The following is a 12,944-nucleotide window of genomic DNA, read 5'->3' as shown; positions in this document are numbered from 1 at the left end:
GTTAAATTATTAACTCCAGCAGATTTGATATTTGACACTTTATAAGAGTTAAGGTACCAACTCTCCAAAAAGAGTTAAATTAACACTTTCTGGTGTGGACCCATATAGACACTTTAAAAGTGTTGAAATCAAATCTGATAGTGTTAATCTGGGCCTCCTGGATTTGCTGTGTACCATAATAGTTGTAAACAAACTAAGACATTGTTCACATTGACCAATCAACTGCTGACCAGCTTTGAGTGGAGTCCTTATTTCACTTCATCGAACCAAACCATACTGTCGGAGGCACATTGCAAGTTAATGCCTTGATTGGCAGTAAAGACAGACATAGGTCATTCTCATTTTTAGTGAAAGCCAAAAAATAGTCTGCCAATGTGTGCATATAACTTTAAACAAGCCAAGACTGTATTTAGAGCAGACATTACCTGTCAGGATCATTCAGCTTTGTTAAATTTGGACAACTTTAACAATTTGTATAAAATAAAAAAGAAGGACTGTGTAGATTTAAGTATTTGAAGTGCCTCTAACAATATCTAAATTCCTGCCAATGAAGAGGCATCATGATCACATATTTGTATCAGTTAAAACCAGTTGAGAAATATTCCCATACAGTTAAAAACCAAATATTGTGCAACTCAAATGTTTGCAGAAATATTAGAATATAAATTGTATGATAATGTGAAGAAACTTTGGAAATGTTTGCTTTGTATTCAATATTTTTTTTATTTTTCTTTACTGATATTTGTAAATGAATGCTGTGAGGAAAAGATGGTGCCCAAGTACAAATCTTACACAAGTGAAGTTACCAACATAAAGATTTGGATAAAAGCAGTGTAGTTAAAGAACTAAATCAAAGTTGCAACCTTAAATTGGGTGTTGATTTTAATTTATTTGTTTCATACTACTGTATGTGCCACAGTTTTAACTGTTTTGCAAAAACTTGAGAAAAGCACATAGCAAAATAATGTCCTTGAGTTGAATTTCTTTAGATCTACTCCTAAATTAGTCCTTGACCTGTCCTAAGTTAAAACAGGAATTCAAATTTTTGATACAGGTGATACCCACAATTTACGTCTCAGCTTTTTTTCTTTTATTGTACCTCCTTTGTGATGAAAAGAGTACATGCACATGCCTGCAGGTTAACTGTTAGTTAAAGTTAGTGGGGAAAAGAGAGCTACTGAGACAGCCTCTCACATCTCTGTTCCCTTCAAGAGGCTAATGCTTTATTTATAACATCGCACCCCCCAGGTGCACACCTCAGGTCCCTGTACAGCCCCTTCTCTTCCCCACAGGTAAACTTTACGTCTCTGCTTCACACTGTGCTACCTAGCGCACCTTCACATGCCTTTGCTTTCAACATCCCACTCCCGCGGCTGCATTTGAGGAGGAAGTCGGAGGAGAGAAATACAAAGACTCCACATGACGCACACACAATCTGCAGACTGAAGCGGTTTCACAGCCGTGGTCTCCGATGTCTCGCTGCAGTTCTCTCATGTGTTTGAGGGAAAGAACTGAGTCCCTGTATCCTCCAGCCCTGCTCGCTCCCGCCGAGCCGAAGAAACACCACAGAGGAGTAAGAGAGAGCAAGAGATGGAGAAAAAGAAATGTAGAGGAACACTAAAGGAGCGGAGAAGTAGAATCGGAGGGGAGGTGAATGGAGAAGACAAAGAAGTGGTAGGGGGTGTGCGGAGAAAAGAGAGATTGAAGAAAGCACGATAAAGAGAGAAAGAAATAGTGTCTCGCTCTTTTTTTAAACTTGGAGATGCTGAATCCCTTCTTCTCACTCCAACCTGCATTTCTGGGTCACTAGAGACATTTAAACTGCACTTATAATTAACAGCTATTTTTAAACAGGGAGGGAGAAGTGGAGCGGTGGCGAGGTACAAAAGCATTAAAATTGCCCCAGATTCGCTATTGAATAGGACACATCAAGGCAATATGCTGGCAGATCAAAGTGAGCGAGGAGAAAGGAGACAGGGCCGATCAGTGGGGATAAATTGTTCCCTTTATAATGGCATAAGAATAGACCTCTTTGCAGCTGAAACAATTTAATAACTGCATTCATTACCTCTGTCCAGCCTGTCTGTCTGTCTGCTGCACAATGTGTAACCGCTTTTGCCACGCACTACCTCTCTTTGTCTCGCCTTCTTTTTTCCCCTTTGTGCTCCAAACTTTTCACCTTGTTCCTTTTATTTCTTCACACGTCTCAGTCCTGGTTTTCTCTCCCCTTTCTCCACCACCCATCCTCCACCAAGTCTAGCATCCTCCACCTTTCCCTTTGCCCCCTGTCCCTGCTGCCTTTGCCATTTTTCTTGCTGTAGCTACAGCAGCAGAATTTCCTCTGAGCTGATGTGCTGCAGGCCCCACAATGAAGATGTGCAATGTCTGACACTCTTGGAATGAGAGCTCTAATAGAAGAGGAAGCGGTTATCACAGAGGTCCCCCAGGACCAGCCTCTGTGTGCCTGACGCTAATTATGGCGCATGCAAATGAATGTGCAGCATTAAAATCAGGAGAAGCCTGCCTGCGTAACTCTGTGTGTAGACGTGTTGCGTATCAGCTTGTGCATTTTGTGCAGGCAGTAGTCTGATAGAGTATGTGCGTATATTCATGGACCATGTGCTCAAGAAAAAAAGCATGCTTGAATACCTTCACATGTGCTTGTTGTAACTTTAAAAGCCTGTTTGCATTCATCAAGACATGTTTGCATGTTTACGAACAGCACAAATGAACCACTGGGCCTTTCACTCATACACAAGTGCATTAGTTTAGTTACTTTAGCCAATTATATCTTTATTTTTTTTAATTTTGCTCTTGTACACTGAAGAAGTGCAGCACAAATCAAAGATTCGGATGAAGAAAGTAGCAACAACACAACCCCTTTCTTTCACGCTCTCTCTCATGCACAAACGTGAGGCTGAGCACAGAAGATCTCACAGGAGGATTCCTATAAATACATCTCTCTCACATTCATGAGCAACCTCTCCAAGAGGGCGTCTTTATTAAAACCATTTTGTCTTCCCTTTGTGCCCTTTGTATGCTAGTATTTGTGTGTATACACAAATATGGGACTGTGTGTTTTTGCAGTTTTGTGTGGTTACCTGCGTGTGCAAACCAGTATATGTGTATGGGTGTGTTCATCCTTGGACAAACTGTGTTTACTAGTTGATATTTTGCATTGTTTTAATTAATTTTTTCTTGTTTTTCTATATTTTTTCTCTGCCACCTTTTATGTGACAACCACTGTCTTATTATTTGTGTCACCGTTTGCTTGAATTTTTGTGTATGTGTGTGTGTTCTACACATTGACCATCTTATCTCCCCATTAGCCTCTCGCGCCCCAACCAGTATTCCCTCTCTCTCCCCTTTTGGCTTCCTCTAATGGGTAATTTAGCCATGCTTGCCTGACATCTAGCCTATTCCTTGTTTAGTTGCCATGGCTACACAGGCCTATGGATTGCTCCCTTGCTCCCCTGGCCTTGCTGTGGATGCTATAGATGTCTCAACTGTTGGACGGCAAAGCTGTTAAACAGAGAGCACACATACTATCAAACAAACATTTGTAGCTACATAGACAAAAAAAAAAAAAGACAAACTTTGTATCGGATTTAGAATATTACTTCTACAAAATAAAACTGCTGACTCGAGTGATAGCTGACAATAAAAGTGACAGTTAGGGTGATGACAATGGTATTATGATCACAAGTTAACAATTTGATAAATTTAGTATTTTTAAGCCTTTGTTTATTTTTGTTTGTTTGTTCGTGTGTACAATTTAACAAAGAGTCATTCCACTAAATAAGAATATTCTCAGTTTAGGCTCAGTATGTACCTAAAGAAAGCAAAGTCAAATACTTTGTACTGTTTTATTGATAACTCTTCCTCATGATTCTTTTAAATGTTAGTTATAAACTTGACTGGTCTCCTTTAATGTAGCTTTACTGTCATTTTTGGTATTATTGTCTTTTTAAAAAGTTATATCACATCAGATTTCCTGCCAAGTAAAACTTGGGCCTCAGAAAGGGCAAAAAACTAGTGATGAGACTCTTCAGTGGGCATCTACTTTCAAATGAATGTTGCACCTTAGCGAATACTGTTTGTGTCCACTGTCTAAATGTTTAAATGGCCTTCATTTCTTTATATTCTCCTAGTAAAATATACAACTTTTTTGCATTTAAATAGTTGAAATTGTTGTGTGAGGTCATTGGCAGTAATTTGCACCCACCAAAATATCCTTTATATTTGCTTTCTATAAAAATTACTCAACAGTAGAACATAAATGAATGACAGATAAGGAAGAAAAGGGATCTGATGTATACTGCTTTTTAATTTATAAGCTGGAGGTGGATAGTTGAAGCTGGGGCCTTCAGGGTCAAAACAAACAAACACACTTGAAGTTTCCATGCTTTTGCAGAGGCTCTTGTATCTTTGAAGTTTTTACCACTGAGAGCTAAAAAGAGATAGAAAGACTAACGGGTAAAGAGAGAGTTAGGACTGGGAGAGCAGCAAGGGAAGGAGAACAAGTTACAGAAGTGTGAAGCCCTTGAGTTGAAACTGCGCTTGCCTGGGCCTACAGAGAGCAGATGACAGTAGCTTTGGTTTCGTTTGCGGAGCTCACAGTACTTTTGCCTTACATAACCCCTCCCATTGTGCTTTTTTCAATTATATAGGGAGAATTCTTAAGTATGCACTTTAAAAGTTAATGCTTTCATGTGTTCCGAAATAGGGGGAGAAGAAGGGCGCATCACTGATCATGCATAAAAGAGATGGCTCTGACAAGTTTTCAAAATATCGACAATTATAATATTCTATAAGGTATATCAGTGAAGTTTAAGAACTTGCGGGCATGTGTTTTGGGAAAGAGGAAGCCAATAGAACAGCCACTTAGACAAGAAAAAGCAATGTTAGAGCACATGCAAGGCGTGCAAATACATTCTTATTTTTTACCCTTCCCCCATCCCAGATTCCCCCTGAGGTGCCTCTTACTCCCCTTCTCCCCTCCTTCTGCTTCTCTGTGAGGTTAAAGCGCACCTTCCCACTAAAGGGCTCGAGGGTCACGCATCTGCATGTGAAATGTGAACCCGCTGACATTCCACGGCAGCCCTAAGCCGTGCAGTCCTTTTGTTCACTTGGGTGCCAGTGTCAGGCCTAACAAGCACCGCCAAAGGTCTCTAAGAGAAAAGAGTGAAAGACAGGGAGAGAGGCTGGCCTGGCGTAGATGCCCTTCAACCATCATGTTCCAAAAACAAAAGGAGAACTTATCATAACACAAATATTTATTTCTATGAGACATGGTCCTTTCTATCGCCAGTTGAATGATACTCCAAATAACATGGCTTCTGGTGTGTGAGAAGGGGTGAGAGGGTCCATATATTGAATGAGTTCAAGGAAACCATGAAAAAAAAACGTTAGGTTACCTTGACAACAGCACAGACTTTAGTGACTGAAAGGCCAGAGTTGGCACCAGAATTGATTCTAATCACAAAATGATACTAAACAAGAGTGTTTAACTTACAATGTAGAATGTTGTTTCCAGGCTGGGAGGCTTGTGGTTTGGGAAACCTTTGAACCTGACTAAACCTGGCGTCTTTCACCTAACTGAAGGCTTTTAGGCAAACTTCAGTGGACATGCAAACTCTTTTAAATCAGGCAGCACACAGAGGTGCAGGACTGGGGTCCTTTCAGCTTGTCAATTGAGTTCTGAGGCACAAAGAGCAGCTATTCACCAGGCAGTGATGGACTTCACACTAGCTTTTATGTCCTCTCTGGCAGGCACAGAGAAAGAGGAGAAAAGTAAAAAAGAATACATAAAAAAGAAAACAGATTGCTTGGATACGTTGGGTCAACTCTCAGATATAATCTGAGAGCATCAATAAAGCTGATCACATGAATTTCTTGATCTATTATTATCTATTATTGATTATACGTTCCCCTTAAGGAACTTTGATTTGGACTCAGTCCTTCCATAATATCTTTCTCCACAAAAAAAATCAACAAGTAAACTATTAAAACAGTTACACAATACAAATACAATCTATCAGTAAGACAAATTGCACAGTTACTAATTCCAAAAAATGGACAAGTGTGCCACACCATCAAGCATACACATTTTCACTCATACACTCTCACTTATTTAATTTACTATAAGTAAGGTCTTACTCTAAACTCCTGCTTTCCTCCTCCTGAGGAGCTGGGTGCAGGGTAAGTGATTCAGTTAGCATTACGAGATTAGAACTGTCCGTCCATCCAGTCTCCGTTTCCAAACACATTCATCCCAGTCCTAGTTAAAACACTGGGGGATCTCCTCCACTCCACCTCCACCCCACCAAAGTCTTTTATGATGTCCATAAAATGGAAGAGTGCAGCTTTACTTGAACTAATAATATCTGAGCTTACAGGGCTGTGATTGATGATCTTTAAAGCCAGCCCGATCGGTCTCATCTTTCTTCAGATTTTTATCACTGACTTGTTTGCAGTCATGTGCAATCACAAGCACCAGGAGAGGTAACAAGTGCTTGATGTATGATGCTTGAGCCACTTTTGTCAGCTGTGCATTTCCCTTTCCCTCTCTTTGCTTTGTTTATTTTTGTTTTCTAGTTTTTCTTTTTTCTTTTTTTTGTCTTTTACTTCTATTTTAACCCAATGCTTTTATTTGTTGTATCTCTAGGATTGTTTTGGACTGTTGGTTTACTGTGTTCTCTCTTAGTCTGTCTGTTTAGCTGCCTGCCTTTCTGTTGTTATTTGGTTCTTTTTTATCTTATTTTTTAGATGGTGGGCATGTCTTTTCAGGTGTGTTGGGTTGTAAGGTAAGGCAAACATTTTTTTTTCTCATTTGGCCTTTAGATGGAGTCCTGTTGTATGTGTTATGCTCTCTGGTTTTTGACATTTCTCTTTCTCACATGACTATCCTTGAACTTTGAGACCTGAGACAAGACTTAGTTTCTGTATGAAAAAAACGCAGAAAATCCTCTTTGTGAAGTCTTCTGTATTTCATACATGAGTTTGCCCCTTTGTATGTGCATGTTCACATGTGTGTATGTGTATGGTTTTGTCCCTGCCTCGTCTCTCCTCCTGCTAGATAAAGAATCCCACCTGTCACTGAGGATTGCTCTGGCTGCATCTTTACAGAGAACTCAAGTAGAGAGAGTGCAAAACCTAGACCATATTCATTCCCTCTTCCCTCATCTCCCTGATCCTTTTTCTCTGATATTAAGTGTTTATCTGCATAGATTTTTTGAAGTCATGGCCAAAATTTGATCACTTTTACAATGTGATAAGGCAATGCTTTGTTAGGCCAGTAAAATAAGTTGTAGAAGTAGCTTAGTGGGATAAGCAATAAAAATGTTAGACAACAGATGTTATAGACTTTGACATGGCCTTGGCTTCCACACCACATTCTGCAGGATGACTCTCAGTGTAGTTTGACTCATTGGGTTTTTGTAGACATGTTTAAAACCATTTAAAACTTAAAGTTACTTGCTTCACAGGTGCAATCTAATTTTCTCTGCCTGCATCATGATCTTTGTCCCATCTTGTCTCCTCCCTCACCCTTTCTATTTTTCATTCATTTTTCTTTTTTTCTTTCTTTTTTTTTTGCTTCAGTCGTTGTTTTCCAACCATTTTTGTCCCCTACTCTTCCTTCATTTCTCCTATCTTTCTCCTTTTCTCTCCTGTCTTGGAGCCATTCTGATGATTGATTGTTTCTCTGTGGAGTCTGACAGGATGTAGAACACTCTCGGCCCCAGGGGCCCCCATACAGACTGCACCAGCTGATTAAGACTCCCTCCTTTAATCAGTCGCACAGTGCCACACCAAAACCACTCCTGTAAACATCTAAAAAAGGAAGAAAGGTTCCACATCCTGAAAGATAATGCTTTTTTTTCTAAAGAAAAGTGTACTTTTTTTTTAAACTAAGCTGATACCTTCCTCTCTTGGGCTTAGGGGCTCTTGTGTATCAGTGGCAGCAGAGAAGGAAGAAAAACAAAAGGTCTTAAACTTAATAAAGTTCTCTATTGCCTCACTAAGTTAAACCTGGGCAGTGGTGAACCTATTATGGCTGGTAATAGTATTACAGATAGAAATCTCATTGTTTTGCTTCTATTGAGACTAAAAGACTGACAGCTTGGGTTGTATCACATGATTGAGGTGAGAAGGTATTTGAATGATGTCAGAGATCATGTGGCACAGCCGGAGCTGATAGGGTGACAGCTAATAGTAGATTTTTTTGTGTGTGTGAAGGGAGACAATCACTTTTACATTCAGCCACTCTTTTATCTAAATACCACTGATAATGTAGAATGGTCATATCTAAAGAATCATCACAGTTTGTTCACACTGAATTATTGAATTAACCAAAAGGTCACTGTAGTTGACACAGAAAACTTTATAAGTCAAATACAAAACATTTGCAGTCTAGGAGCATGTCTTGAATTTCAATGTCATTTGTTCCAAATCAGGAGCAACTTTCACCTAAAGTGGTTTAAAGGGAGCTCCACTACTTGAATGTAACTTGTAGAGCAATGAAAAAGCTGTACCTAATGCAACATGGTAGATCTCTAAAAAAGAAAACCTGTTTCACTTTAACAATACTTCCAGATATTTTCTTTTTGTTACTTTCCAAAGGAATACACCTATGACTGCAAAATGAATTAAGGCAACCCTTTTTTAGTCCACTGTCATATAAAGTTAATGAGGCTTTTTTTGTTGTTGTTGTTGTTCTGTTATGTGCAGTTTTATCTGTAAGGATAGGTGGCCAGCCTTGGTAAATACAAAAAATAGCTAGCCTGATGGTGCTGCAAACCTTGGGCCTGATTCCAACAGAGTTCAAGCCTCATCGAACTTTGGGCCAGTTCCAAATTGGTGTTAATGTGGTTGGGGTGCTGTGGTTAACTAAGTGTTACACATACTATGGTGTATAAAGTTTCAAATAAGAAGTCTGTGCTTATGTTAACGGGGCCATGCAAGTATTTGAGTATTGTGTTTAAGTGCTCTTCCTTTTTAATGTGGGTGTGCAGAGTTTACAAATCTTTGCCTGTGGGTGTGTTTAGTATTTTCCCCATGCTCACATTTGTATCTGTCTGTGTTTTTCCTTCTCCCTTCCTGCTGATGCCATCAGTACACACATTGTGACTGATGACAGTCGTTGCCACAGTCTGATGCTCTGCAGCTTAATGCCCTTTTTTGTTTATTAATTAACTGCAGGACATATATGCTGAGAGACACCTATTGATTCTGCTGCTGCATTAATTGATTTTGTGCTTCACTAATCATATTGTTGCTGCAAAATCATTATTTGGCCTTTGCATTGTCTTTGTAATGTAGTCCTGTGTGTTGATGTGCTGTGTCATCCATAGTTCTGGGGGAGACGTGTTGAGAGTGGCTATCAATAGATATAGTTCTGTTTTTATAAAGCTGTTGTATTTAAAGATATGACAGATATTCTAATAGATCAAATGAGGATCTATTAGGTTAAAACACCATCTAGTTATGTTTTAATGTCACTGCTTTGAAGTGTGTTGGAGTTCTGTTGCAAAAATACTTTGTTATTACAGCAGCAAGTTTTCATAAGTAATACAGGTACAAACAGTTCCCTACATTTACCAATGTTTTTACATGTGATGTTGTTTGGAAAACCATGTTACAACTTGGGATCACATGACCATGTGCAAAAATGTTTTCCACATATTAAATTAACATGTTTTCACAGATTAAATTGTGTGGTTTTCTAAATGTGAAGTTCTTGTGCTATTTGTTTTAAAATCCCACAAGAAACATGTGGAAAATGTGTTTTGCAGTTCATGTGGTTTTTCTGTATGGGTTATCACTAATCATTTTAGTTCTTTTCACTTCATAACATCTCCCATGCAATTCTTATTCTGCAGCTAAACAGTTTTGCATACCAGCTCTATTCAAGTTGTCAAAACCCTATTTTAAAATATGCCATACAAAAAATACTGGTGATTCCCAAAACCCTTGCTTGTTTTTTTGTGTTCATGTAATATGTCATCAGATGGAACCACATAAATTAAAAAAACTAGATCTAAACCAAGTCCTCTGAGCAGTTTTTAGACAAAGCATTGTTTGCTGTTATGGCTTGGGTTCAAGAAAAAATGACCTCTATAACCAAAACTTAGTTCTTCTGATTCTCATACAAACATAAGCACTTCAACTCACACCAACTTGTAAATGTTTAAATTGATGAAAACAAGCAAGCTTAAATTATACTCTACAACAGCAGAAACAAATCCAGAAGATTTGTTCCTGCTTTTATGTTTTTTTAGAGTACCATTGTGTCATTAAAACAAACAGATTCTAGTGTTTGTGTGCTTCTGACTGCCAAGGACTCCCCAGTGAGTCTGACCAGAGGTTACAGTGTAACCAAAGCATCTGTCTTCTGCTCACCACCCAGATCAGCTGGTTCAGCTTGACTGGGCCCAGTTGTCTTGGTTCCATACTGACAACTGTCTGGGAAAGGTCTGTCTGGGGTTCAAGTACATTAAAGTCATCCGCTCCCCTCCCACTGAGCCGCAACACAGATGGCTCCAGATGCAGCTGGCACAGCACAGAGCAGCACCTGACAGCGTTCATTCACTCACACACACACACACACAAAGATACACATATACAAATATAAACACATGCTAAGACACAAACACTAACTCAGGTATACCCACAGTATATCTAAATGCATGTAAATCTACCCACACGCTCCCTCTGTGATGGAAGCTCCGACACCCGCACTTTAGATACTTAGATGCACGCTCTCACAGCAGGAACATATGCTGCCACCCATCTACAAATCCTCACAGTAGCACACATACGAACATGCAATTAAAAAGTCAGATTACTGCATGCCACACACATACACTCAAATGTAAACCCACACATATTGTGCTAAATTTCTAACATATGTCAGGGCATTTTGATGTGCACAGTGCAGAAACCCTTTATCTCTCTGCAGAAGCGAGCAGGAAACAAGGGAAACAGGACAGCTGAAAGAAGTCAGATTGAACACGCGCTCCATTTGTAACACAGAGAAAGATGTAAATTGAGAGCAACATGTTCTGTTACACTGTGAAAGAGGCCACGGGTATAACCATTTTGTTATGGATGGCGGTGGTAAAAAAAACATTTTAAACATGTAGATGGCATCAGAATGATGTTTGTCTTAAATGGTTTATTTCTGCTTGGAAAATGACATTTGAACCTGAAAAACTGTGAAATGTCCAATTTACTTATAGCTGTAAAATGCAACACTGGGACACTTACTGGGTGATCTATACATACATTTTGGGAAAATATGTTTTGATTCATGAATGAAAGGATAGAGTAATTCAGAAATTACATTAAGGCTAGACATAGGCTGGATCTCATCTCAGCCCTATACCCTATACCTTCATTTACTCCCTGGCCTTTCATTCAAACCACATGAGTAGTGGTAAAAGTACATTACTACAAAATTAGATGACAGTTCAAGAAGTTAACACATCATCAACTGTTCTCAGTCAGTCTTTACATAAAAAGATGCAATGTCTATATGCCCATTTGTATTGCCTAACTAGTTATCTAGCTTGCAACAGACTTTGGCACAAGATTACATTTTTATCTTTGCTAAGCAAGATCAACAACAACAGCAAATGTCTATCGAATCAAAATATACCATTCTAGAAATTACAACAATTATTGTCACAGTGAAAAATTTGTAATGAAGAAAAATGTTATTTTTGCTTATTTTATGCATGCTCAAAGTAATTGACAATAGTAAAAAAAACACACATCTGATTACTTTAAACTTGACATTACAGTGGTTGTTGTTACAGGTAAATAATTTTATGGAGAAAATATATTTATTTGAAGTGTGTTCTTAAAAAATCTCGAACTAAAGGGCCAGATTTCCCTACCCTTTTACCATGTCTAGGTAGGAGGTGGAGAAAAGGGTAAATTAGGATCTGCTTCTTTTTGGTGCCACACATAAATGAGAAAATTACCGTTAACCAAATAAATCTTAGATTTATGCTGTAACCATTACCAGTGTCAGGAGTTTAAGCCCAAAGTTTTTACTGCACTGTGTTCACTGTGCAGTAAAAGATTTGGGAATAAATCCTGCCATTTATGTTTTATTTACTGGAATGGTTTGGATATGAAGAGAACAGGATGCACACTTTTGGTCTTCTCAACTGCTCTACCTGACGTCAATAATGAATGAGCAGAGTACAACTGCTTCAGAGTGATCATGGGTAAATCATGACAAATAGAATGCACTGAAACCTATAGAAGTATATCCATTTTGTCCACAACTACTACCCAGAGCTTGATTTTTGTTGTTGTTGTTGTTGTTGTTGTTGTTGGCATTTTACAGTGAGTTGTATGGCACTGAGTTAATCCAAGGACACAGAATCTGTAATGTTACTACTCCTTATTGCTACTCTTAAATGTTGTGCAGTCAATCATTCAGGTGTATGTTTTTTTTTCCTTTTTTTTATTTTTTGTCTCAAATTGTAAAAGAGTGCAGGGTCATCATTGTTGTGTTTTTAGGAGTACTTCAGAATTCTCCACACATTCTCTATTGAAGAGAGGTCAAGTCTGTAGAGAGACCAGCTCAGTACCAACATCTTGATTTTCTGCAGCCCTGCCTTTGCAACACGTCCACAATGTATTATTTTCAATGCCTTATTGAAAGTTGACAAGACTAAATATATAATAAATTTGGTTTATGCTATCTGCAACTAAGGTCAAATAAAATCAAATGTAAAACTTGTAGTTTTTTGCAGTCGTAAACCTGTAAAATAATTCACACCTTTAAACATCTAACTGTTACTGCAAATACATGTCAAAATTTGACAAAAAAGTTGAATTCACTCTTCTACTTTATACAAAACAACTTATTAACTTGAAACTCTTATTTTCCCAGTAGTATCCCGCTCTGTGGCTGTTAGCCATGCAAT

Source organism: Kryptolebias marmoratus, linkage group LG1 (genome assembly GCF_001649575.2).
Source record: "Kryptolebias marmoratus isolate JLee-2015 linkage group LG1, ASM164957v2, whole genome shotgun sequence".
Classification (NCBI taxonomy): domain Eukaryota; kingdom Metazoa; phylum Chordata; class Actinopteri; order Cyprinodontiformes; family Rivulidae; genus Kryptolebias; species Kryptolebias marmoratus.
Note: the sequence above shows the minus strand (reverse complement) of the source record.